Source organism: Haliaeetus albicilla, chromosome 6, assembly GCF_947461875.1.
Source record: "Haliaeetus albicilla chromosome 6, bHalAlb1.1, whole genome shotgun sequence".
NCBI classification, from domain to species: domain Eukaryota; kingdom Metazoa; phylum Chordata; class Aves; order Accipitriformes; family Accipitridae; genus Haliaeetus; species Haliaeetus albicilla.
This window is the reverse complement of record NC_091488.1, coordinates 31259614-31284382: the sequence shown is the minus strand read 5'-3', so window position 1 is coordinate 31284382 and position 24769 is coordinate 31259614. Positions and strand designations below refer to the sequence as shown.

The 24769-nt window shown below is 49.1% G+C and overlaps 1 protein-coding gene across 3 annotated transcripts in view; it reads left to right on the top strand.

The window, feature by feature from the left end:
- The first annotated feature begins 2275 nt into the window (after positions 1-2275).
- Positions 2276-24769, top strand: part of BCL9 (BCL9 transcription coactivator) — a 62533-nt gene continuing 40039 nt past the window's right edge. For 2 of the 3 annotated variants that reach the window (XM_069785413.1, XM_069785416.1), the window contains exon 1: positions 2276-2570. The gene's annotated coding sequence lies outside the window, so the exon portion shown is untranslated. Of the gene's footprint in view, positions 2571-8147; positions 8257-24769 lie in introns of all 3 variants that reach the window. The other variant, XM_069785418.1, reaches the window with a different exon arrangement.

Sequence of the window (24769 nt, the reverse complement as noted above, 5' to 3'; positions counted from 1 at the left end):
ATCAGCTGCAAGAAGATATGGCCTCACCCAGAGCTGATTAGGCATTAGGAAGTCCAGGGACTGGAAGAGAAGACCAAGTCATCTTCATCAAGGTTCAAAAACGACCTGAAAGAGTGACACTTGGACCAGTGGAGAAAGGCTATCTATCTGGCACAGCCATTCCCAAAGAAGGTAAGTTTAGCCCTGGGTTGTTTTTCCCCATTAGCAGAATGTGGGTGCTTAAAATGGTCAGGCTTCAACCTGTGACAATACAGAGAGGCTTTTATTCTCCTTTAAAAGACTCAGAAATCTTGAGCTGGATGTTAGGCTCGGGAGATGTGTCAGAGCCTTGCTGCAGACCCTGTGCACCAGTAGGCACAGCTGCTGCCCTACATCCTGTTGCAGAGACTGCTGGAGATGAAGCTGGACGTGATGACCATTCTGTGTATAATCTGGCTTTGCTTTCAACGGGTTGAGTGTGGCAGTCATCCTCTTCTGAGGACCTGCAGTGCCAGCTCCCAGCACTGACACCTTTGCCCAAGGCTTTGGTGAGAGCGTGCTCTACCAACTCACAAGTGCCTGACCACAAACGGTTTGATTTGTTTTTCCTGCCTGTCAAATTCTAGACTGTACTTTCTTCCACGTTTTTATATTCTCCACGTTGCCTTCAGTCCTGTCACCTAGATCTCTTGGCACTACCTTGCTCTTCCAGCTGGGAAATTTATAAGAGTGTCACTAATTTTCCAGCCTTCTCTCCTGGCTTTGCTCTTCCCCTTCTCCTTTCTCCCTAGCCATTCTTCGTTGCAGCCTTCCTCCCCTGCTTGACCTCTATTTATTTCTTTTTCCTGGGAAGCACCTCATTTGCATCTGTCCTAGTATCCAAGCTACAAATTAGACCTGGTTAAAATTTCTCACAGTCAAACCCTGACTCGTATAAAACTTTTGAGTTTTGGGGGGACTGTAGGAGCTCTCTTTTTGGGAAGTGGCTTTTCTTTTGAGCGCTTGAGTTCAGAAATGTGCATTCTCCCTTCTGCTACAGGTTTAGGAGATGACCTTGGGTAGGTCACTTCATCTGCCTGAATCTGTTTTACTACTTGTTAAATTTAGATAAAAACACTTGCCTGGGTTAGTAAAATGTCTTTGAGATCATTGGACAAAAAAAGCTATCCAAGTGGTGATTATTATGATTATTATAATTATTTTTATTAAATTTAACCATCTGATGCTTGCGCAACACTCTTCTGGGCTCCGCAGACCTTTTCCGCTGAGACTCACAGAAAAAAACTTTTGTTGTCCCTGGACAGGAATGTGTTTTTTGAGATTCAGTTTTGTGGTTTCGTTATGAAACGTATGACAGCCAGTCATGTGGTTTGCTTTCTGGGCTGACTGAACCCTGCTGAACCCATATGTAAGGCAGCACAGAGTTTAATGATTCACGCTGGCTACGTTTTGGTTTAGCTTTTGCTGGACGGAGGGCGTACGAGTCTGAATATCCATGGAACTCTCTCCGCTGAAGTCACCGGAAAAACTTTGCCCAAATCTCTGCGAGCCTGGACCCAACGTGGCCCCGCTGTTGGGTGAGACCCTTTTTGGGTGCCTTGGGTTGTCAGAGCCGGCCATGCCTGGAGACACCCAGACTTTCCCCCTGGAGAACTAGGCTCCCTTGCCCCCGCCGTTTACAGTGCTGGGGGCTGCAAAAATTTTCGGGAGCCCACGAGGGCTGTTTTTTTTGCGATTCCTCTCCACGGCCTTCTCCCCTGCCTCCTGCCACCATGTTGCCGTGAAGCGGGCTCGCGGCCGCAAGATTAAGTTGACCCCGAGGCCGGGTCTCCAGCGTTCAGCGTGCGCGGTTATTTGCACGACCTTGGAGGAATCGGGCAAATTCTCCGCCGGCTCCTCTGTCGATAACCGCCCTCGAGGAGCCGGAGCGCTGGAAGACACGGTTAGCGGCGGCGCTTGCGAGGGAGGGATGCGGCGGACCCGTATTATTTACTTCGCAGGTTTACCCCTCGCTTTTCTGCTGGAGGCCGGCATGCCGGCTGAGGGAGGCTAGAAACGCCGCTCCCCCCCCGCGGCGAGGCCATTTTCCCGGGGAGGCGGCGGGCGGCCTTCTCCCTGCCCCCGCGCCCCGCCGGCTGCGGGTGCGAGGAGAGGCGGCGGCGAGGCCCGGCCCGCCCGCCTGTCACCGGAGTTGGAGTTCACATGGAGGAGGCCGGAGGAGGAGGAGGAGGAGGGAGGAGGCAGGCAGGCAGGAGGAGGCAGGCGGGAGCGGGAGGAGGAGGAGGAGGAGGAGGAGGAGGGAGGGGGACGTCTTGTTTGTGGCTTGTCAGCAGCCGCTGGAGACAAGCCTCCATGTGTGAAAGCCGCTTGGCATGAATGCCTGGGCCGTACCAAGCGCCGCGGCGCCCGCGGGGGGAGGCCGCCCCGCCGCCCCGCCGCCCCGCGCAGACAATAGGCCCCGCAAGGGTTCCCCCTAAGTTGCCTTGATGCTGCCCTAGCGCCCGGCGAGCGCAGGCCGCGCCGCCGGCAGGGTCCCGCTCCCCGCCGCCGCCCCCCGACATGCCGCCCCGCGCCTTCGCCGCCTGAGGCAGGTAAGCGCCGGCCCCGCCGCCCGCCCCGCCTCGCCTCGCCTCGCCTCGCCTCGCCTCGCCTCGCCTCGCCTCGCCTCTCCTCGGCTCGGCTCGGCTCGGCCCCGCCGCCCCGGGGCAGCCTGCGCGCCGCGCTGCCGGCGGGGGGCCGATGGCTGGCGCCGCCGCCCCCGGGGCCGCCTCCTCGCCGCCGGCTCCCCCGGCTCGGCTCGGCTCGGCGCGGCGCGGCGCGGCGCGGCCCGGCCGCCAGCAGCGGGGGGCGGCGTGTGCGCGCCGGCATGTGTGGATGCGGGCAGGCGGCTGCGGGTGCCGCAGTCCGCCCCGGCAGGCTGCCCGCCTCCCCCGGCCCGGCCCGGCCCGGCTCGGCCCGGCCCGGCCCGACCCGGCGGGGGGGCGGCGCGGAAAGTTTTGCAGCGGTCGGTCGGCGGCCGTCCCCCCGGCGCCGTGCCTCAGTTTCCCCCCCGGCGGCGGCGGCGCGCGGGGAGGGACCGCGGCGGCCGCGGGGGGAGGATCCCGGGACGGGAGCGGGGGGAGAGAGCTGGGACCGAGCGCGGAAGGGACAAAAAGCGCTTTCCACCTGTTGGCTTCGGTCCCGGCGGGTTTGGGGCGGGGGGGGGGTGGCGGGGAGGGCCGGGGGCGGCCGGACTCCCCGCGGCCCTGCGCCGGGCTGAAGCCCCGCGGGGGCGGCGGGCGGCCCGGGCGAGGGTGGAGAGCCGGGGTCTTTTGTGGCTTCTCCATCCCTCCGTCCGCCCCCGGAGCCGGGCAGACCCGGGAAGTCTGCCGCGGGGATGGGAGATGTGTTTTTCCCTCCTGGATGTCGGGAGATTAAATGAGACGTATTTGCAGTTGCCGTTTATCAGCAAGTAAATATCTAGCTCGGCGTGAGAGCAACAATGTGAAGCCTGCTTGCTTGCTTGCTTGCTTGCTGGAGGTTTTGTGGCTGTTAACCTACTGTTGGTGAGGTGATAATGTGCAAGAGCGGAAAAAAAAAACATAAAAGGCAGGAGGGAGAGAAACCCCGATCCTCACGCCCGGCCTCATTACAGCATCGGCGCTGGGTTTGGTTAAATTTGGAGGGCTATTTTTCCCTTTTTGGTGTGAGATGCAGAAAGCCTCCCAGTACGCTAGGTGCATCCTCGCGAGGTCTTTTAAGTTTGTCATCTGCCGTCATTTAGGTTTCATTGATTCTAGTTGTTTTGTTAAAAAACAGCCTACAAGAATCTGAGCTGCGCAAATGTTCGTCATCCTAATGTCCTGACACAACCTATGCGAGGCAGGAGCCGAAAGAGCGGGAGAGAGTGAGGATACGTGCTTTCCCAGTCAAGGCTGGGAGGAGAGCATCATGTGTTGAAGAATATGAGCAGGAATGGGAGATGGGGGAGGGAGTCTAAATTGTCCTGAGACCCTATTCAATCCAGCAAGGAAGATGGAGGATCTTGCTGCTGCAAAAAAAATGTACAGCAGAAATCTCAGCCAGCTTCTCTGACTTGTTACCTCCCTTCAGAAAATAAATAAATAAGCAGAAAAAGAATCAAAGCAAAACCCCATGATTTGCTGTAATGTTTTCCATGATATGTTTATCCCGCACGCTTTACAGTGAGAGAGTCCAGTGATGGAGGTATGTGAGAGGCAGGGAGAAAGACTCTGAGGTTTATCGTCACAGGAGGGGGAGAACTATCAGATCATGTTTGAAAGGAGACTTGTCAGGCAGTGAGGTAGGGAGAAAAATGCCTGTTCCAAGCAGCTGGACCTGGGAAGGAGGAGGCATCTCCAGCACTGACGGTTCTGATGCTGGGTGGAAAACCTGTGGAGAGAGGATGTAGACAGATGGGGGATCAGGGAGGAAGGTTGTCCAAGGAAGACCTTGGACCATTTCCTTGGAGGGCTTTATAAAGAGGGGACATTTTGAACTGAATCGGGGCACGAGCAAGGATGGAGCGTAGCTAAGCTGAATGTGATGTAGCAGGACTTCTTGGCATGGAAGAAAACGGAGGTTGGGTTTGCTGACTCGGCAGAGTTGGGGGCAGTTGGTAGGGGAAGAGATCTTTGTAGCCAGCTCAAGGGGTGAATAGTGACTTGGGCAAGGATTGCGGTTGAGGGGATGGGGAGAGAGCGTGTGGCTTGCCTTTTCCATATGTCTTCGTAAGTTTCTGTTAATTATGTTGGAATCTGGCAACAGCAAGGACAAAATATCCATCCCTTGTGAAAATACGTGTGGGAATGAAATAAAGCTTTATCGCTAATGCTCCCATGCACCCAGCCCCTCTGCATGCACAGAAACAGCAAGTTTGTGCAAACACACCTGCTTGTGTAGCACATTCTTCCTCCTGAGGGGCCATGCGCACATGTTGTAAGCGTGGTTCCTGCACAGACACGGCCCAATTCTTGTGTTTTCCTCAGTTTACATAATAGCTTATTCTATCAGCCTGGTAGCAGTAGTATTTGACAGCCAGCTTTGCGATAGCACAAATTACAATGTGAGGCAGCTAAGACTTAAAACCAGTATGTGCCATGTTTTAGCTTTTCCGTTCACGGCAGCATTCCCGTGGCAGAGCAGACACATACCAGAGACATCGCATGCACAAGCAACGCCATAAAAATGTGATGCACATACACATGCAGAGGATTGATCTCAGGTCAAACATACTCGAAGTTGCTCTCTTTGGGAAGAAGCTGAAGCAGTGCCTGCTTGTCACAGACAGAGCTCGCACGCTGCTCCCGCACACGCAGATCACACGCGTGCATGCTCCACCTTTCCTCTCCAAGATCACCTGTTTGAATTCCAGCTGGGCTGGCAGCCTGGGGGAGTTTTGCACACCCCCCCCCCCCCCCCGGGGGATTTGATTCCCTTTCTGTTCCAGCTTGGTGCTGGATGGGCTTGAGCCACAAAAGCTTAACAACAGGGAACACTAATGAGCCCCCGCTTGGCATGCTGAGAAGAAAGGCCAAGGGCTGAGCGGGCATAAAAAACAGTGGCGTGGAGCCCCCTGGCCAGAGCCTGAGCCTCGTCATGAAGGCTGGGGAGGGAGAGGAATCTCCGGAGTCGGGAACAAGACGGCAGCACTGCAGCAAAGGCGCAAGAGGAGACCATGTTGGGGGGAGGAGAGCAGGCTGCTGTTTCCACATCGTCTGAAAACTCAACCTGCTGTCAGGACAGAAGGAAGGCTTGTGCATATTTTATGTCACTTTTCTCCTTCTAGGACAAGCTGCTGATCTGATCAGCTATGCGCTTTAAAATCCTTGATTTGCCTATCAGCAAGTGTGACTCGAGGCCAATAACCAGCCTTGGCCTCCTGCCTCCACTCCTTTGTGGACAGTCGGTTGCATCCCATGCCGCCCTTCCCCGGAGAGCGCGTGCACAATTAAACCCTGCACGCCGCTCCTCAACTACAGCATGGGATGTGACTAGCTGCATGGAGACGGGGACAGAAAATGGCAACATGTCAGGGCTGGGGCGGGGAGGCGGGGAGGGGAGCTGGCCATTTCTTACACTGTTTGCTGAAGGAGAAGGAGACTAAACAGGTAAATCGGTTTTCCTTTGAACTGGTTGTGCTTTGCTCTGGTCAGCTGCTCTTGCCTCTGAGATCTTCAGTGGCGGCTCAGGAGTTGGTGGGGCTGGCAGTAAACAAAAGGTATTTCACTCCTTCAGCCTGGATTTTGTGATGTTGGGGGCTGCCAGACAAGAGGATTTCTCCTCAGCAGTTACTTGGTGCTGCTCCTGCGTGGCAGAGCCACTTGAGCCACCGACATTGCTCCTGCCCCTGGAGCTGAGAGCACCACTCACTGATATTCCCTGCCCTACACCCAAGGGTGCAGGCATCTCGGGCATCGTAGTTTTGATGAGTCTTGCACACAAACCCACATTATTCCTGTGTCCTGTAAGCAAACTCATTGCCCTGAACACCATTTTGGGATACACAGGGAAGCAAATATTTCTGCTACGTGATGTGGACTTATGTACGTAACAGAGTTGACGTCATCCCTGCTTTATCCTTCACTTGTCCCATTTGAGAAATGGCGGTCTCGGACATGGAGATCTTGCAGAACATGAGATCCTGATGCTGAGTTGATGGGCAGCCTTAGCCTTAAATTGCTTTACAGCTTGGATTGGTCTTCCTGCTGAAATCTGTAAAATGGGGGTAACGCTTGCCCGCCTCCCAGGGAAGGAGCAGCACAGCAAATTGCTTGCATACGGTTGTGAAGTGCCGTGTGCTCCTGTGCAGACACTACGGTGGGCTCGCACACCATCGTATGAACAAAGCATGTGGTTTTGCACTGAGTGTGACTCGTGCTATGATAAATTTTGCTAGAAGTATGCGCACACTCGGCGCTCTGTTGGACAGTGAATTCTGTTTTGTCCTTCCAACAGAAAAGAGCGCAACTTGCCAGTGACACGGACTGTACATGTATTCCCATAACAACAATATTATAAACATATGGTAAACCTGGTATAACAACTGCTGTCCGCGTCTCCATGCAAAACAAGGAGCCGATTAACAAAAACTTGAGGCTGGCTGAGGCTGTATCTCCCCAGACTGTGATCTCATCAGCTTTCCCAAGCTAACCACAACCTGGTCACTGCTTGGATTGTAAATTCTCTGTGTGTGTGTGTGTGTGTGGAGAGCAGTTTGCAGGAATGGCTATTTGTGATTCAGTCCGCTTCCCTCTGACTCAGTACTGAACCATCCTTCGGTAGGGTATTTGGGGATAGTACGCTTAGGACATCGTGCATCAGTTTAGTTCTTGGAAGAAATTCTGCAGTACCCGGGCTTGCTTACAACTGAGTTTTGTCTCAGCATCTTTTGTAAAAACAACCCTAAAAACTACTTCTGACTATTAAAGACGCCATGGTAATTTTTGCCAAAAGAAGCGGGGGGGGGGGGGGGGGGGGGAGGGTGGGGTTTGGGGTGGGGGTGGGGTGGGGTGGTCTTAGCCCTGGGCACTTTGCCAGACTCGAGCTCAGGAAATTGCAGTCTATCTAGGTAAAACTCCCCTATAGTTTAAATGAAAAAAAGTATTCATCTCTTACTGTCTTACAGGGTTAGTGCTGTGTTTCTCTGAAGCCTTAAACAGACAGTACATTCTAGCTGGAGAGGTGGTTACAGTTGCTTGCTGGGAGAAGAATTTTTAATGCAAAAACTGGGGTCTTTTTTTCATTTTGGGGACACTTCTAATTGCAAAATGCTGTATACATTTTAGGTTATTGCAAGGCTCAAATATGTGGATCAACATACAAATGTAAGTGCAAGGAAATATGCTGGTGTGGTGTTTGCGCAGGGGGCAGGCAGCTACCAAAGGCATGGTTTTTCTGTAGCAGAAAAATAAGGACCAGTATTTCAGTCTTGCGCGTGTGCATCTGGGGGCTGGATTTTGTATGTTTAGCAGCAATTGCTTTTGTAAGCTGCTGCTAAGGCACGTAACTGGCCATGTGCAATTGCAGTAATGGAATGTGAAAATGCAACTACACACAGACCCGTAATCTTGCATGCAAAATACTGCTGGTCTAGTTCTCCAGGTACAAAAAAAGGTCTGAGATTGTACTTGCCTTTCCATTTAACTGTGTTCACCTGCATTTTTCAGGTGGCAGCTGTGTGTATGGAGTGCTGAATGATTATCCTTGCTATTTTTGCTTCAAGAGGACGGAGGAAATTAAATCATTACTAGTGATCGAGGCAGTACATGTGTCGTGGTAAGCGCAGGATGAAGTTGGGGGGGGTGCAATGATAATTTTGTAACTCTCTGAAATTCTGGGGAAATGCATGAGTGAAGAAGGAGAGCGAAGAGGTGAGCTTCTGTTCCCGCTACAGACAAGGAGTATTGAACCATTGAGTTGGTCAGTGGTGTCAGGATCTGGCCTTGTCTTCTGCCGAATCTGGTACTTTCAGGGTTCCCCAAAATAGAATATGCATTTGGGCACAGATGGACATGGGGCTGAATATCGACACCATTGAGGGTGTCTTTGGATATTCCTGCCCAGGGCAGTGCAGACCCCTGAAGTGTGGAGCAGGTTTCCTCCTCCTCCTCCCTCGGCGGGTACGTCTCAGCCCTGCCCTGGTGAGGCGGGGGTGGCCGGGGACAACAACGAGGGAATAGCTCACTTTCTCCACCACTTCACTCTCCGGTTTCTCTGGTGACAGCGATAACAAAGGGCTGCTCAGCATTAGGTGATACGGATCTCTCTCAGCCCACTAAACCTGAGTCCTGCAGGCTTCTCACTAGCCCTTGGGGCTTGGGTGTCACTGCCCACTCATGCCTGGGGTGGCCTGGGACAGTCCCCCTGGAGACGGAAGGCTGCACCTTCTCCACAAGGTCTGGAAGCACAGATTTCTTCCAACTGAAAAACTGTGATTATATATTGGGGTTATTTCTTGCCATCCTGGATCCTTGACTGCAGTCACTTCCATTTTGCGTGCTGCTCTTTGTAATTGAATCTATCGATGTATATTTAATCCACTTGGCACCACGGTTCGTAACTAGGCACTGCTTCCCAGCCTTCTGTCACTTGTTTTCACAATTACCATCTTTAAGTTAGGGTGGATGCCTGCCGCTCAGCTTTTCACCCGATTGCTATACTGTCTTGGAGGACCTGCACTTGCAGTCAGGTCCACAGTCAGCACAGCTCCCATCCTTTGGTCTGGACACCAGCCAGGTGTGTAGGACTTGGGTAATGGAAGCTAAGCCTGTTGGGTTTAATTCTCATCTCTGCCACTGATTTTCTGTGTGTGATCACGGGCAAGTCCTTTAACCTCAGATGGCCTCAGCTGACTTATCTACTCCAGAAAGGTGTTGTAATGTTTAATTACCGCCAGCTCTTCAGAAACCCCCAGGGGAAAAAAATGCATTTTATTCAGAAATGTCTCTGACCTCCCTGGCCTTTCTAAGCCATCTTGGTGGTGCTAGGAGATACTCTCTTTCCTCCCTTACTAATGTTTCTTCAATTTTTCATCTGTACATTCACCCACTCTCTCAGCTGCATGTAAAAACGCCAAGCTGTCTGAAGTCATGGAAATATTTTTATAAACTTGACAGCCACGACAAACGTTCCTCCTCAGCAATAAACAAACAAGGTACACAACCTGCCATTAACATCAGTTTAGAGCAGGGAGACCTTCGTCACTCATTGATGAGGGAATCCTAGACAATTCCTGTGCTAGCAAGCCATAAAATAGTGTTGTCTGAGGTTAGGAAAATACTGGATCCTTTGGATGCCTGTGTGCAGTGAGTAACTGGGAAGCTCTGTTTGCTCATGTGTATATGGGAGTGCAAGCAGGCATCAGGTATTTGGTTTATTCAGGGCTCTTACAAACTATATTTGGCTTGGGCGTACATGGCATTGGGGGCTTGGTGTTGGTACGCACAAAAAGCCTGTTTTCCATAGTGGCAGTTGAAACATAAAGGTGGTACAAATTAAACTGGATAAATATTAGACACCTAAAAAAAAAAGCTGCAAATGAAAGATGTTAGCATTGCAGGAGCAGAGCCTCCGTCACGCAGCCTCCCGCACGCTCCTCTTCTCTGTTTTCCTTGCAGCTGGCTGTAAGCTGGTAGGGTTGGCAAGACCTGAACCCATACTGCAACATCTTCTCCCTGCGGGTAATTCTCCACGTAAGCACTCAGACACTGCTTGTTTTGGTGTGTTCCAGGTTAATTTACTCTGAATACGTCTAAATCCAGATCTCCAGAGACTTTGGCACTGGTGAAAAAGAGCAGGTGCCGCTCTTTTTCCTATGTTACTTTGGGTTATCTCATCTTCTTCTGGCAGGCCCTCTTCCTACCATCTTTGGGTAGTGGGCTCTCTCTGGTGTGCTCAGGAGAAGAAAGTCAAGACTGTTCTTCACCTATATCTTTGATGGAAGACTCTAAGTAGGGAGCTGAGCTAAGCTCCTTCCTACCAACTCACTCATTCACTGCCTCCCTCAGTCTCTGTGCCTTAGGTCCTCGCTTCTTAAAATGAAGATGACAACTCTTAACTCTGCTTCCACAAAACCTTTGAAAGCTAAGGAGAAAAACATGCAGGGTTTTCATCTTCCTTCTCTGGGACACTGCAAATCCCTCCTCTCTCCTCTCTCCTCTCTCCTCTCTCCTCTCCTCTCTCCCTGCCCCCTTTTCCTTTCATTTTAAGAGTTCTTATTATATTCTGTCCCTCTAGGTCTCCTCTACTTCCATCGCTCTTGCAATCTGTCTCTCTCTGCTGTTTCCACATCCCCTTCTATTTGCAGCTCCCTTCCTTCTGTTCATGTCATTTTCTTCTCTCACCCTGTATCTTCTACCCTCCCCCACTATTCATGCACCGCACACTCTTCCTATCGCCTCTCTCTGGTTTCTCCCCCAAATTCCTCCCTTATGTGTCCCTCTGCCGTGGACCCCGTTTTGTTGTCCCTGGCCGTGTGTCCCTGCAGCCCAGCCGTGGCCGGCCGGCCAGGGCCCGAGGGAGAAGGACAGGGCGTGGGATGGGCCAGACAGCCCCCGGCCGTGGCCATGGCCCGGCTGTCAGCCAGGCAGGGTGGAGGTTGCCCTCTGATAGAGCAAGGTGAGTGAGACTCCCTCTGCTTGTGTGCTGCTGGCTTTGGATGGAGCTGCCTCGGGTCTTGTTCTGAGCTGCAGCACGGTTGTCACTTCAATGTCCGAGTACTTTATTTCTGCCTGGGAGCCCGATGAAGTCTGTAGTCTCAAGTTTGGTCTTCTGACGTCACCTTACCTCCTCGGATGTGGCCTCGTGACTTGTTCTGGTCCTGGCCCGTTGTCCTCCCATTCCCCCAACTTCCCCCTGACTCTAGGCACTCTGCTCTGAAATCGTGGGTTGTGTTCTGCCTGGCTGCTTGGAGACATCTGTGGTTGTCAAGAGGAGGGTGACTGTCCTGCTGCGTCACTCCCGGCTGAGTTCAGGGTCCTATGCTCTGCCAGGGAAAGCAGTGATGGAGAAAGGAGAGGACCAGCACCAGAGGCCTGGGGAGGCCTCTGCGTCTTGTTGGAGAGTTGCACTGAGCCCGCAAGCCAGTGCCCAGCAGGTCAGGATAACTGTGCTCTCTTCCTAGGAGACCTGTGCTTTGTGGGGGAACAGAATTACTCTTTCGACAGGACAAGAACAGCAGGGTCACTGCATTAGGGAGAACCCCTCTCCCAGCTGCCTGAGAGAGCCACCTGATCCCACGCAGAGGCTATCCTGCTATCTGATGTGGGATAGAGTTTCCTCCAAGTCAGCCAGAGTGGATGCAGCATATTTAACCACCTCCCTGCAGGAATAGGATTTTGGCTGCAAGGATCCTGGCCAGCAGTGAGAGTTGAAAGGTGGTGTTTTTTTGGATATCCCTTCATGGACTCTTTTGCCTCCCACAATGGGGACACGTGGTGTGGAGAAGTCCTTTCCCCAGGGCAGGGAGAGCTGTCTGCAGCTGGGCTGGTGGGAGAACTGACCAAATCCGGGCTCATCAGGTGTTCCTGACGGCAAGGCATGAAGAGGTCACACAGATGGCCGTGCGTTGAACTTTATCCAGTGTCCTGCAGAACAGGGCATGGCGACTTTCTGGCCTCCAGTGGAGTTTAGCTCCATTTCTGGGTAGCACCACATTTGCCCCTGCCAGGGCAGGTATCATGCTCATCAGTCCCAGGCTCATAAAAGTCATGAGCCTCAGCTCTCCTAAGCAGACAGTTCCTGATTTCTCCCTTCTGTCTCTGTAACAGACCGACCCTTCCTTAGCATGCTGAGTTGGTATCCCTTGTGCTCCATGCAAGGTGCCATACAACTTTTCCCATTTTTCCCACAGCCGTTTCTCTCCCTCTCCATACCTGCTTCACCTGTTTTACCTGCTCTTTCCCTCCCTCTCTGCCTATGGGCTAGGTCTCTCTCCAGACTCTTTCCAAAATTGTGTTCCTCTGCCTCTTTTGCCTTCCCGTCTGGCTTGCTTGGCTCTCTGGTCACAGGGCCATGAGCTGTCAGCAGCTGGGGGAGAAAGACTGTTGCAAGAGCAGGGCAGGGACCAGGAGAGCAGAGGGGGAAGGCAGAGTACTACTAGATCAGGGTCCATTGTTTGCTGGTGTCTTTGGCCTCTCCTAGGTAAGTGCTGTTAGCAACACGGCAGAAGTCCCCTTCCCCCGGAAGAGTGATTTTCCCATTGCTTCTACTACACTATTGGCAAGCTCCTGAAAGGTTAATGAAGTCATTCACTGCAAAAGGAAAAAGCACGTCTTCCCGTGTTTTGCATAAATTAATCTTGGAGATTATGGAGCAGCCCGTGTACAGGGCACAGGACATGCAGTTGTGTCCTTGAGTCTTGTCACCCAAAATGTGGCTCCAGGAGTATCACGTAGGTGATACTGTCCGCTCCTGTCCTTGCGATCAGCTTAGGTTAAAACTTGGGTAAAAAGCTGTGGCCTCCCCACCCATCTTTATTCATGTTTCATTGTGTCTAATGGGGACTGGGGAGGAGGTACCCAGGAATGCCCACAAGCCTCCCCTTCCTCCCATTGCGGTGGATCCTCGTTTCCCACAGATCCTCTTTAGAAAATGCCCTGTATCAGGTTTCATTCCCACTGGATTTTTTCTGTCTGAGAAGTACGGAAAAAATCATTCCATTGGCTTTGAATCACATGAGTGGGAGCAGGAACCAACCCCAGGAGGTAAGTGTTCTGACCTTTACTGCACTCAGATAACTGAAAATAATAACAAATAAATACATCTTGTTTCTAAACCTCAGACTTAGGGATGCGTCCCTGCCTTACGCAACAAGAGCCTGAGCCAAGGCTCTTGGGAGGGTTGAGGATACGAACCTGGCAGCTGCCTGCAGTAAGCAGCAGCCCCTTTGCTTTCCTTTTGGAAATGCAGCTGGTACCAACTCAGATATTCAGGATGGGAGGAGACAGGGCCAGTGTCCCCACTCTCCTGCCATCTTGCTGCTGGGACCCTGGATGTTTTCCTGTGGCTAGCACTCTGGGAGAACGAGAATTTGATTATTTCTGGCCCATATCTGTTTCCTTGCACTTTCTGCCTCTTCTTTTCACATACAGGGTTGACCATATAGGGCCACACAGGGCTGGCCACCAACTGGACCTCTGCATGTAGGCAGACCCTGGATAAGAGTATGGGATTTGCTCTGAAAAAAACATGTTAAAACCCTCAAATCTGTCTGTGACTGTTTGAAAATAACTGAGGGAACCTGTCTGGAAGGAGGACATACTGAACTATGACTCACAGTGAGCTCCCCAGGTCTGGGTCTTAGGTCACTGACTCAAACCTCCATCATCCCCTGCAGATGCCTCTGGGGAGGTCCATCTGAGATGGTGACAGTAAATATTTGTACACTGCATAGTAAAGTGCTGATATGGGGCTGGGGTCCTGTTGTGCAGTGCACCGTTCAGACACTGGAAGGAGACAGTCCATATCCTGAAGGACTTATTGTAGTCCCAAATTAGAGCATTCATGATGCTTTCTCTAGTGGTTGTGACTTGATGTTCCTCCACCAGGACGTTGCTTCCCTTCCCTCCTCTGTTACGTAGGGAGTTTGTTTGCTTGGTTTCTGCCATCCAAACCACCGGCAACTGAAGAGATGCCTGTATGCAGAGCTTGGGGAGGATGTGAGGAGGTTTCTGGCACTCTGTCAGTATAAAGCATCTTATTTATTAGAGCTAATGTCCGCTAGGGATGCACTTCTGATCTAAAGCTCCTGAATTCCTCCCTTTTAACGCTAAAGATCCCATTCAGAGAGGCCCCCTGGGCCCATTGTGTGCTTCTGCTGAAAACTGCCCTGATCATACATCTACTGCTGTCTTGCTCAGTCTTTGGGTTCAGTGATCTTGTTTGCTTTAGAAGATCTCCTCCAACCCACCTCTTCCTGCAGGGGTTCCAGCAAATACCTAAATAAATATGGTTCAGTGGGCTGTGGGCTACTGTATTGCAGTGTATGGAAGCATGTGCATTTTCAACATGCAACCTGATACGTGTATGGATGCTTGCATTCGTGTCTGCTAGTGTATTTGGGCTGGAGGAGGTAGCAGTGAAGGCCTTGGCAGCTGGGAAGAAAGGAATGGCAGGCTTGCCAGGGGAGGGAGGAGAGAGTTTGGTAGCTGAGATGAAGATTGGGTAACAACTGGAGGAGGAGATCAGATTTAGATCCATGTTGCTCACTTAAGAAAATAGGAGAAGTAGTAGTACATTGTTTATTGGGGATTGTGTTATTCCTGTGCATTATTTATTAATCTTCTGCTAATGGTACTGCATAAAGAAGTGGCACTTCTACAGAAATTTCACAGACAGCTGGAGGATCAGTTCCAGGAGGTATTGTAACCAGGTCAGGTTGGAGTAGGGAATCCTGCTGGGCTCAGTTTTGACAGGCTTTGGAAAAGAGAACATTGTTCAGGAGGCATTTGGAGGGGAGAAGCAGGGGGTGTCTGTGACTCACCAGGGAACAATAATCTCTGTGAGGATAAAGGGGCAGGCTGGAAGAAGACCTGGAGACAATGGTGAGTTCCTGGGTTCAGTGGCTTCAGGATTCCAGCCTGAAGTATGAGAAAGCGTGAGAAAACTAAGTGTTTAGGAGGAAGCTTTAGGAGTAATAAAGGCAGCTGGTGAAAGAAAGCCAAAAGTAAAGAGAATGCAGGTTTTACTACATGCTGCACCTTGAAGCGGATCCTGGAAGGCTTGAATTTGAGGGAGGAGTTGGAAGAAGGGGTGTACAGAAAGAGATGGCCTGTGCAGTGAATGTGACTGAACCATTCTTGCCTCACTTGTACTGTCTGATAGCACAGACCCGCCAGTTCGCAGCCTCAGCAGATGTGACAGGCTAAGCAGAGGTGTTGAGGTACGCTGACTACCCAGGGACAGAGGTCATGTAGGTTTGTAAAGTTTGTAGTGCAGACAGATGGGTGGCAGGATGGGTGCTCCCAGCCAGTTCTTGGATACTTGTCCTTCCTTGCATTTGAAAGATGTCCAGCCACTTTGAAAGGTGGGACTGGCATTTTGGTGGGTGGCATTCTTCTTTCACTCAGTCATGAAACTGAAGTCAGCAAATACTGCAGGAGGAAATCACACTACTGGTGCAAACCATCTTTGGGTGAGAAGCAACTGTTGAAATGCTGACCAACTCGTAGTCCCCCAAAATACCCAGACAAAAATGCAGTGCTCAAAGGTTTTGTTTTTAAGCTTTGTTTTACCCACCAGTTCAGCCATGTCAACATTACTGTACTAACTAACCCTACTTAACTGCCTGCGACTGTTTCCATAAGCCAAGGGCAGGTCAAAATGGTAGTTGCCTTGGTGTCTCTTCTACCTGAGAATCTCAGCGTTGAGCTGGTGCAGAAATTTTGGGATTGGAGGGGAGGAGGAGAAGCTGCAACATAAATACAGCTTCACAGGCAGTCCTTTATTTTTCTGACTGCAGTGTAAAGCCAACTTTGTTAGATAGAGTCAGACTGTGTACATGGGGAGTCTTGTAGCACAGATGGGCTTTGCCAGGAACTCCATTAGCTAGAGTCAGCCTCTTCCCTCAGCCATCACATACAGCACAGCTGAGCCACCCTTACTAAACAGTGTTGGGATGCATTTTCTAATTATATGCAGCATTGATGCAAGTCATGCAACAAGTACATACGGCTATAGGTGTTTAAGAAGTTTTTTTTTTAAGTTATTGTAAGTCTTAACACTGCACAGCACCCTACAGCAAACCTTATTCTGTGCAGCGATTGTGGTGGTTTAGGTAGTGCTAAGTGCACTGAGAAGTTGTAACCATAACTGTGTGAGAGCAGCCTGTAGGTTTTGAATGAACCACACCATGATGGGACACAGCTCTGTTAATCCACTGTGTCTATTAGAGCAGAAGATGACTTGGGCCAACCAACCAACACCTTCAGAGAGTGTTTCTCTACCTTAGGAGAATCTGAGATGATCTGAGATCTGGGACTTCAGTTTTAACAGGGCTTATCTATTGGGGAGGGACAGTCCATTTCAAAATCAAAGTGCTGATGAGTCCAGGAATGATAAAATCACACTTGGATTTTTTTGTGTGTGTGTGAACTCCTAGAAGTCATCTATGTTGGTATAAATGAGATCATTTGGCCTAATTAGTTCCAAGCTTAATTAGCAGTAATTATCCCAACATGGGAGTAATACCCGAGTAGGAAGTACTGAGTCCTCGATTAGATAGATCTCTAATTGGTGTTACAATATTGTAATTAAAGCATGCTTATACGCCTCTGCCTCTGCAAGTGATTTGTTTTATGTCTGATTAAACAGGGAGTCCGGCAGCCTCAAGGAGGCCAGGACATCACCACTGATTGAAACAGCATATTATTCTTTGCTATAGGAGAGAAATGATGAATCACATATACTAGGAAACACTGTGGGCCAAATTAATCCTTTGAGTAATTGCTACTGGAGTTAGGAAAATTACAACAGGGGTGAATTTGGCCTCAAGTGCATAAGCTCTATCTGTATATCACACAGTTAAACAAATACTCATTTGAATGTGCAGTCTGGCAATTACACCATCAGACAAATGCAAGTAACTTAATCTGCATTTGCGATCACTGGATTGCATGGGTGAGTTTGGCTGCTGAGTGATCATTATTAGATTGCACGTTCTGCTCAAATTTTGCAGGAGGTGGTGCCATGTGTCCGAGATGCGCTATACCCCGAAAGACTCAGTAGAGTTTCAGATGGCCGTTGCTGGCTGCAGCATCCTCTCCTTGTCGGAGGGAGACCTGAAAAGTACCGCTAGGGTCACCAGGAGCACGTTGGAAATGGAGGAGATGGACAGTTAAAGTGTCCTCTTTTCTTCCAGCATTGTTACCTTTAATCTAGCCAGTCTGACCCTCCCTAGCAGAAGACACTTCAGAAGAGCAGGCAAACAGATGTTTTTTGAAGAAGTTTAAGAAAAAGAGAGTGAAACGGGAACTTTCTGAAATTAGTCAGCTTCAAAACATGAAAGCTTCCTATGTCTTTTTAAGAAACCACCTCCTTAGGAGTTGGCAAGTGCACTGCTTTATTACTTATCTGTTCGCTACATGAGTGGGCGACTGTACTTCCTGATTTGGTTCTTCAGTATAGAGAGATCATCAGCATAGGTCTGTAGAGGACAGTAACTCCTCGCCTACGGAAAGTAACAAATAGGAATAAGGATGCATGTATCTTCTGGCTGTCACAAAGGATTTCAAAGCACGTTCGAGTTATACCCGAAGTAAAACGTCAGCTTATTTCCATTTTACAGCTGCAGAAACTGAGGCACAAATCAGTTACTTCTCTTGCTGTAGCTCATGGAGCTGGTGTGTATGGCAGCACCAGGAATGTGGTTGCAGATCTCATCACCTTCTGCTTCACCCACAAAAACATCTTTCATTTCCAACGGGGAGAGTCCAGAAGGAGGGAGATGACTTGAGCAAGGAAGTAAAATACACAAAATTCTGTTAAAGCAATATTAGGGAAAAGAATTTAAACACCCCATATACAGGAATTCAAAGCAAGGGTTTCCATAGCAGCATTGCTTGGCCATATTGTATATACACTATTTTGCATTGCTCTCATGATGTCAAAGGCATATTCTAATATCTGTGTGCAATGTGTCTGAATCAGAGTTGCTATGAAACTTAAGGCTGAATTACACCACAGAGGCATATTCCTGTGTGATGCTGGGAGGAAATAATAGAACTAGGTTTTGTTAGGATTTTTCTCCAGTGATACATTTTTCTTAGAAAATTGCTGATTTGCCAAAACTGTTGCTATTTTCGGGAAAAGTTGATTCCAGTTTCATGTCCCATCTTGAAAAAAAATGGAGATAAGTTTTGAAGCTGTCAAAATGAAGTGCTTCAAGAAGGTAAAATGAAGTCTTGCATTTAATTAATTTGGTCATAGTTTCTAGGTATAAGTTTTGAAAACTATTCTTTTTCCTCTGATCAGATATAGAACAATGATTTGAAATCTCTGAAAATCTTGAAGGAATAAAAAGCATTCCCTTTCACCGTACATAGTCCCGGGTGGTCCTGGGAGTGGGGGCTGACAGGGGAGCGACTGCATCACTCTACACTATGTGTGGCTGCCTGGTGCCTTGCAGTGGGAGCGGTGGGAGAGGTTGCCCCCTGAGTACCTCTCTGCCTACCTGGTATAGGCAGTTGTAAGTAGAAAAAAATGCCTGTGCAGTACTGCTCAAATCTTTCACAAAGTCCAACTGTCTCTAAAAAACCCCAATATCACCTGGGTGTCATAAGGTTAAGCCTTTGGACCAGGAGGGTTTTGGGTGGGAGCCACTGTCTCTCACATTGTTAAACCTCCCTTCAGCAGATGATGGGATCTCAGTGAGGGGGGAGCCACTGCCTCTCCCTAATTGACACCCCACACTAGGGATGACGGGACCTGTTCTTCTCACCTCCCTATACACAGCCAAAGGGCCTCCTGTGTGGCAGCATGGCTCTTCCCTGCACTCGCCCGCTTCTGCCCCTTGCTTTCAGCGCTTCGCCTGTGCTCTGAAGCTCTTTGGGGCAGAAGGAAGGATGTTGTGCCCAGGGCTGTGAAGGAGCACTCGCACTCATGGAAAAGCCCTGTGAGTTGGTTTGGCATCACTGTTCCTGCTGGCAGCAATGTTTCCTCACTGCCAGTATTCCCAAATGTTGGGGTAGCCTGCATGCCAACGTCTCCTTTCTCCCTGCTCCATGTTGCAATTGCTGATTTCTGTGCCTGAAGAGCTGTGGTTTAGACTTGCTTTGCCATGCATTGAAGCCATTCTTGTTTAGGAAAGAAACTGCAAAAGGGGTGTGGGAGAGAGGAGAAAAGAAGAGAGCTTTTTTTTCCTATATGGCAGCAATGGATGCTGGGTATTAGAGAGAGACAAGCTGACAAACATCTGAATGAGTGGAAGAGACTCCTAACCCAAAGGGAGGAGTTGTGGTTTAGGTTAAAGCCACAAAGGAAGTGAAGGAGGTTACCACTTTCCTGTCTGTGGGCAGGAGGTTCTCCTTGTGCTCATTTGAAGGCTTAGCTCTAGCTCATTCTTCCCTAGGAACATACTCATATGTGTACTTCTTGAAAAGCATTTGATCTAGCATCTGATCTTGCGAGTGACAAACATCCCCTTTATCCACAGAAATCAGCAGGAGCTGGGAGCTAAAGAACTGGGAATCGCAGTCTAATTTATGGAGCCAGATATTCTAAAGTGTCTTGTTAAGCCACGTGTTTTGTTTGGTGCTAGAGCATGTAGTGTATTACTCCATGTGTCTTCCTCTTACGGATTCCACTCAGACTTTTTGTTGTAAATATCCATACCTCCAGGGCCTGCTGGCTCCCTGCAGATCTCACTTCTCTCTTGTTCCTGAGTGATTGGCAAATTGCATAGCCATCCTGCCTGGATCTAGCAGTCTCACGTGCTGATACAAGGCGGATTCTGAATGCCATTGGGTTCCTACCAGCATGGCCTGTGATCAGTATTTTCCTTGATTTTCACTGTATGCTTTTCTTTTAATGGCTCAGAGGCTCTAGCTGTATGCGGTCGAAAAGTTTGTTGTCTCGGCTCTATAGCTTCACTCTTCGTCTGCGAGGAGAGAGTGAGTGGTTAACCCTGGTGTGCTGCAGAAAGTTTGCCGGGAAGGAGATGAAAGAATACAGGATTGCTCTTGCAAGAGAGTGAGCCTTATCCTGAGTCTGAGGACCGCTGGCATGTAAGCCAGCTATGTGAACCTGAGCTATCAACTGGTGACTCCACAGTTAGAACCACTGTCAGTGACAGTGACTTTAGTATGTGCCGCCAGTGCCTTCTGATCACTGTGCGTTACTGTACATGAAAAGAGCATCTGAAAGGTGCTCCCTGAAGAGCCGTTATGTGGTCTCTAACCTTCCATTAACAGCTCACCTTAGCCCCTAACCCTGGCCTCGGGATACAGCAGAGTCATTTCATTTACCAGGTGTGAAAATCATATTTTGCCATGTGAGGATTATTGCTCTATCAGGTGTATTACAGTATCTGGTTGGGTTTTTGTTGTTGTTGTTGTTTTAAAAAGGCTTTGTTAGAACTACAAGATATCATTAAAGATTTATATGTGGCAAATGTGTCCTTTTTTGCAGAGTGTTTCCTTTTAGAGACCTTCACGGTATTGATTTCAAGTAGATTTTCCTCCTCTGTTTTAAAACATTTCCTTTGCCTATGGATTTTCAACATTACTCACTGGATCTGTGTGCAGTATGTTCCCCAGACTATATTATCAAGCCAAAGTCCCTTACTGCTGGCCTTCAGGGACCACTTCTGAAGCTGGAAAAACCATTCATTTGCTGTGTTCACTCAGTCATGAGCAACTAGCCAGCATTACATCCTCCTTACTCCAGGATGTATGCTGTCATCTAACTGAACTGTGGGTCTGCTTTCAGCACGTGCCAGTGGATCCCAAACCTAGTCTGGCAACAGCCTTGAGCTGTCCCTTGCTTAGAGTGAGCGGTGTTTGGATGTTTTAGATGTAAAGGGAAAACAAGCTGTATGATGGGGAAGTGAAGAAACTGGAGTGGTAAGCAGCTGAAGTTGTAAGGTCATTTGGTTGTGGTATCTGCATTTTATTGCTCGAACTCATCCTTATGGCCATTAGAGCAGGGTGCGGGGTTTCTTTTTGGAGAGGGCAGAGGACTCAGCAGGGAGGCTGGGAGTGCTGATGCAGCACAGAGCCTAGAGGAGTGGGGTACTGCTGCCCTTTCAAGGGGAAGTGTCTGTGAGGAGCAGGCTGAGGTCCACCAGCCATTGCCCTGCCTCAGGATGAGGCCTTATGATTCACGTTCTGCTGGTGGGTGAAAGAGCTCTGTGACAGCCAGCTGAAGGTGTGGGTTCAGCTGCCTTTTGGTGGATCATGTGTGTATGACATTGAAGACTTGGATTCAGACCTTATAGCATCTGGCTTATGGTATTTGGCTTTGTTTACTGTAGTGTTATAGCCTTAGGGCCACAGAAAGTGCAGCTTTATTGAAATCACTGGAGTTGTGCTTGCTTATGGCAGCAGGGAGCTGGGGACATGTTTTTTTGGAATGTGTTGCCAGGAACATAAACCCTTTTCTTTCAGAGATGCTTTGTAAGGATGGCTCAAATAAGTGCCTGGGAAACATTGTCCTAATAGAAACAAGACATGGAAATGATCAGGTCTCAGAACAACTCTTATTTCTTCCCCACATCTGTGAATTTCAGAGTCCACCATCCTAAGGCTCAGTTCTTCTCTCCTTCCTCATTACCATCAAATCTTAGTTTTGAACATCACATACACCACCAAGAGCTGGGACACCACAGGGGACACTGCAGTCTCTGCACATGGGGGAAATAGGAACCTGGATGAGGAAGCCAGCTGACTTGGATGGGACCCAGGCAGGCTGAAGTTGTGTTACTGGACAAAGCAGCAGCAATCTTTGTTATCTGATTCTTAAGTGGAAGGTACCTGTTCTTCAGCATTTAAAAATTTACAAGAGATTTCATGCTACAGCTGTTGATGCTGGATACTCATATAAAAGCAATTGCCAAAAATGCAAGTGTTTCTTAAAGACACTGTAGCCAGAGTATTACCTGCATTCCTCGCATGCTGGCTGGACTGCTGGCATTCATTTTGTCTTGGTTTGACAGAAAGGACAGGCAAAAGGTACAGGTTGGGTGTAGGAAGAGCCCATCCTGTAAGCAAGCCAAGGCACAGGGAGTGTATCCCATCAGAGTTGCATTACCAAGGCAGGTCCCCTATACAGCACCATCTCACAAGTTAAATGGATGCTCTAAAATATAGGGATATAACTAGAAAAGAAACGTGCTGTCCTAGGTGTCTCTCAGGAACTGCAAGGCAGGTATTGTAAGCAGATGTATTCATGCTAGGGAATAAACAGATATGATTTAAAATAAGCTGGCAGATTTTGTGCTCAGATGGACTAGGAACATTCACGCAGTCTGTTATTGCAGTTCAGCTGTGAGAGGCCAACACCTTCAGCAGAGAGGGACTAGCAAAATGTTTGCACAGAAGTATGTCCAGTCATGACATCTGTTGCTAAAGTGATCCAGAGTTTGCACCATAAAAGTGCACAAGTAAAAATGCAAAAGAACGAGAGTGAAGCATTTATGTAGCTAAGCCAAAACTCTCAAGTGCCCTCTAATAATGAAGACTCCTGTTTTTCTTGGTATTGTCCTCTATCATCTAGGATCTTGCAGATCCGAAAGCCGCTGATGATTACTGCAGAAGAAAGTCAGCACCACACTGATGATAAGCCGATGTCTAAACTAGAGAGCAAGGGGGGAGTCTGCTTGTTTTCTTTGGAGGGATCTCACTGTTTTATGTAATCTTTGTGCAGCACCTGTAAATCAGTGACTGGTACTTTTGAAATGTATTTTCTTCATCAAAAGCTATTTGAAACAACAGGTAGCACCTATCCATTCAGTCTAAGTTCCCTTGACATTTTAAATGACAGATAATGAAAACTGTCTTCATTATAACTCAGCAATTTCATCAGACTGTCACCAGCAAACAATGGCAAATTAAAGACTGAACAACCCTCAACTCTACACTCCCAGGTACCTGTGCAAGAATACCTGATGTCTTTTCTACAGCTTCTAGGAAATATAAGAGGTGATTTCTTAGGTGGAAAGGGTTCTGGTATGCGAGGCACTGGAGGTCAACAGGAACATGTTAAAATCTGTATGGAAACCAGTGGTCAGATGGCATAAAAATGGAGCACAAACATGAGATTGATTGTGGGTGAGAGACATGGCTTATCTAACAGAGTGCTGAATTCTGCACTGCCTTCAGTTTATGAATGGATTTAAAGCATGGTGCCAAACAGAGCATATTGCAGTTGTCTAATCCTTAGGTGACAGAGGCAGGCATGATAGTAGACAGAGCTGCATCCAAGAGGACTCATCAGAACAGCCCAGTCAGCTTGGCATTATTGCTACCTGATCTGTGGGAATTGGTCCAGGCCCCTCAATCTGAACTGCTGAAGGGAAACCTAGTCAAAGGAGCAGCTGTTGAGGTATAGTGCTAGCTTATCTTACCCTGCTAGTCTCTCCCCAGCCAACATTGCTTCAGGCTCACCTGGGCTGAGCATCAGTCACCCAGGTTCTTCCCCCAGCCACCCCCCCACCCCCCAATTCATAACCAGGCTACCCCCCCCAGTTAGATTAAAGGGAGACAGAAAGCAGAAGGAGCATTTCACAGTAAAACACCGTTTATATGAGAAGGCCACGGTATGGAAGAGGCTAGCACCAGGGAGTGAATTATAGGGGTCCAGAGAAGAAAGGCTGTGGCAGAGAGAGGGTTGTTATTGGAGGACACAGGGAGCAAAATGACTAAGATAAAGGATGTAGATAAATAGTTAGAAATAGTCACAGTGGTGTGATTTGGAAGGAAAATCAGTCAGTACTTCAGTCACCAGTGGTGGTCAGTTTAGGGAGCTGAGTGGTAAATTACAGGCGGGTTAGGACTCCAAGAACATCTGTGACCCTCTGAAATGCTGGAGAGAGGAAAGTTGCAGTAACAGTGAGTAAGATTCAGATCTCGTCTATCTGAGCATGAGTATCTCAAGGTGAAATAACAGAAGGAGAGGAGGCGGGAATATTGATTTCTGCCTCACAAAACAGACAACAACGCCTACTTTTTCATAGCAAGAATTTAACCATTCGCTTTAATGGGCCAGTCTGCAGTACAGTGGGGGCTTGGTTTCTTCTTTGTGTGCAATCTAGAGGGGAAATAATGCTGAAGTTATTTTTATTTTATTGTAGCCTTGCAGGAGAGACAAGAGCAAAATTTTAGCCTCAAACACCTGTGCGCTGTCTGTAGGGGCAGCTGTAGTCTGTGAGTGTAACCCGTCAGCACTGCTGCCCTGTTGTACAGCAGGCCGGTACCCTGAGCAGCCGGATGCTGGAGGAGCAGCACTGGAAGGCACAAAAAGCCTGTTATGCCAAGAGATCTGTTGTACGTGTTGGCAACAGATGACTTCTGTCTGTCTGTCTGAGGGCAGACTTAGCCTCCTTCTATTTATCCCATGAGAAGGATGCTCCTAATGAAAGATGCTTTCTTCAGCTTGGTCATGGCTTTCTCAGAAATATTCCTTTGGGTATGAAATTTTGTTTGGTTGGTTTTACACCATGAAAGTGCACATGTGCATGCCCCGGCACTGTGGGGCAGGCATTACAGAGAACGTAGCTGTGTGGCTGTGCAAGGGGGTTTGCTGTCTTGGACTAGGCTCAGCAGGTGGCTGAATGGAAGTGGGAGGTGAGTTTTGC